Source organism: Triticum urartu, chromosome 6 (genome assembly GCF_003073215.2).
Source record: "Triticum urartu cultivar G1812 chromosome 6, Tu2.1, whole genome shotgun sequence".
Taxonomy (NCBI): Eukaryota; Viridiplantae; Streptophyta; class Magnoliopsida; order Poales; family Poaceae; genus Triticum; species Triticum urartu.
This window is the reverse complement of record NC_053027.1, coordinates 329,121,966-329,125,042: the sequence shown is the minus strand read 5'-3', so window position 1 is coordinate 329,125,042 and position 3,077 is coordinate 329,121,966.

Genomic DNA, 3,077 nt, shown 5'->3' with positions numbered 1-3,077 from the left:
ATCATATATATATGCATGATACTAGTATATGACACTCTCCACTATGAGTAGCCTAAGTATAGCCTAACTAAAACACCCACATGTAGTTGTAGTACGGTTTTTGAATTTATATGCACGAAAATGCAAGGTAAGTGCAAAGAATGACTTGAATCTAGCAGACGAGACCTGAAATGGGCCGGAAAATCAAACCAAGCCTATATCCGCGATTGTTTACCATGATTTTTTTCCAGGCAGAACAATGTAGTAACTGACGATTTGGAGTCCAAAGTGCCGTGTCTCCTTTTGGAAACTATGATCCTTCTTGTGAGATGCTCCAGTATGGAAGGTGCAAGCACCAAAACTTGTGCCAAACTTTACCAATTTTTTTCCATGCGATCGTGAGAGCACACCACAGTGACACAATGATTTTCGTTATTTTCTAGACTCTATATGCATTTCCTGAAATTAAAATACCAACAAGGCCTATGCCTCTGGTCGCATCCTGCGGCCGAGCTGTTTGAAGTTTTTTCATGTTTCTGGGCCAATGAATGAAAACTCGCAAAGCGACACACGAATGATCTTGCTAACACCCACGTGTAGTTGTGACTATATATATATTTTTGCAAATTCAAAGTTTTAGATTGCTAGCCAGTCCTTCTGCCTGGTAAAATGTACCAGAAAATCGAACCATAGGGTACAATTGTGATTTCTTACCATGGAGAAAAAATTGGAGGCGAAATGATGCACTCATGTTTTCCTTCAAACAAAAATATGTTGTTAGATAATGTAAATGATTTAAAATAGCACACGGTTCACTCACGAAAGCCATGTGTCTACTAAACCGTGTCAAATGCCTCCCCTGCCACGCGCATGATCTGAGTCATGCGTTCTGATTGGCCAGAACCCAAACCCCACAGATCTTACTTCTGCATCGTTGGATTCTCCTTGATCGAATGACGATCCTCATCCTTTTCGAGAGAACATGTAGTTCCGGTTGTGATTTTATTTATATCCACAAATTGCATGTTAAATTACAAAAATGTCTTCAATATAGCAAACGATACCTGAAATGCGTTAGCAAATCAAACCCGCCGTATAATGGTGATTGCCTACCGTGGAAATTTTTATGAGGCCAAACGATGAAGTCACCGACCACTGGAGTTTGAATTGACACGTCTCCTTTTGGAAACCATGGCCCTTCATGTGAGATGCTCTAGTTTGGAAGGAGCGATCATCAAAACTTGTGCCAAACTTTACCAAATTTTTTCCCCGGGGGTCATGAGAACACTCCACTGGCACACACTGATTTTGATGATGTTTGGACTCCATCTGAATTCCCGGTAATTAAAATACTAACTAGGCCTACGCTGGTGGTGGCACGTCGCAATCGAAATGTTTGAAAGTTCTCCCCGTTTCTAAGACAATGGATCAAAACTCGCAAAGCGACACACAAATGAATTGTACACCTTCTTTGCTAACTAACACCCAGATGTAGTTGTAGAACGGATTTGATTTTAATTATATGCACTAAATTAAAGGCAAGTGCAAAAAATGACTTAAATATAGCAACGAGACCCAAAATGGGCCATAAAACCAAACCTAGGGTATTTGCGTGATTGTTTACCGTGAAAAAGTTCCAAGGCGGAACAATGTAGTCACTGAAGAATGGAGTTCGAAGTGTCGCGTCTCCTTTTGGAAACTATGATCCTTCTTGTGAGATGCTCCAATTTGGAAGGTGTCAGCATCAAAACTTGTGCCATCTTTACCAAAAAATTTCCATGTGATCCTGAGAGCATGCCACAATGACACACTAATTTTCGTTATTTCCGGACTCTATATGCATTTCCTCTAATTAGAATACCAACAAGGCATACGCCTCTGGCCACACCCTGCGGCCGAACTATTTGTTATTTTCCTGTTTCTCAAACAATGAATGAAAACTCCCAAAGAGACACACAAATGATCTTTTGAGCTAGCACCCACGTGTAGTTGCGACTATAGAAAATGACTCAAATATAGCAAACGATACCTCAAATGCATGACAAAATCGAACCATATGGTACAATGGTGATTTCTTACCGTGGAAAATAATTTGAAGGTGAAACGATGAACTCTTGTTTTCATTCAAACCAAAATATGTTGTTAGTTCATGTAAATGTTTTCAAATAACACATGGTTCACTCATGAAAGCCGTGTGCCTACCAAACCGTGGCCGATGCCCCCCTTGCTGCGCACACGATCTGAGTCGTGTGTTCTGATTGGCCAGAACACAAACCCCACGGATCATACGTCTACACCGTTGGACGCTCCCATATCAAACGACAATCCTCATCCCTTTCGACAGGAAATGCAGTCCGGCTAGGATTTTATTTATATGCCAAAATCAGCTGCAAATGCTAAAAAATGTCTTAAATATAGCACATGACACCTGAAATGTGCAAGCAAATCAAACATTTGGTATAATGGTCATTGCTTAACGTGGGAAAAATTTAGAGGCGAAACGATGAACTCACGTCTTCATTTCAAAATTAGTACGTCTTCATTTCAAATAAAATTATTCTCTTTATGCACACGAGCACTTAGAGGCAACCATTTGCATAGGCCTTTCCGCGCGGTGACCGGGGATATTTTTCACCCTTTTCACCTAGGCTGCCAACACCCCCCCCCACCGCCCACCCGCGTTTCACTCAACTAGTCCACCCAATCTCCATCACCAGCTCCCCCTCCCTGAGATCCACAGAAGAACCCTCTCCAGCACCGGCGTGCTCACCCCGGCCGTGTGCCCGCTGTTCAGCATCAAGCCTACCTCCACTGCTGTTCCCAAAACGCGACTGCACGCGCCTTGTCATCTTCGTTTGCTCGCCAGACACACTCGAGCATATCGATCCTATAACCCTTGCATCTCTTGTGGTTCGCCCGGGTTTGCATTAAGAAGCATGTTAGTTACTGCTCTCCATCATGGTGAGGCATATTTCCTCGCAATCCATTTTCCTATTTCGTTCCATATGTTCCCTAATTGGCTATAAAATAACAGAGAGCGTACGTATGTTCATTATCTTCCTTCCTAACTAGTACATATAAGTTGTATTTGTTCCAAT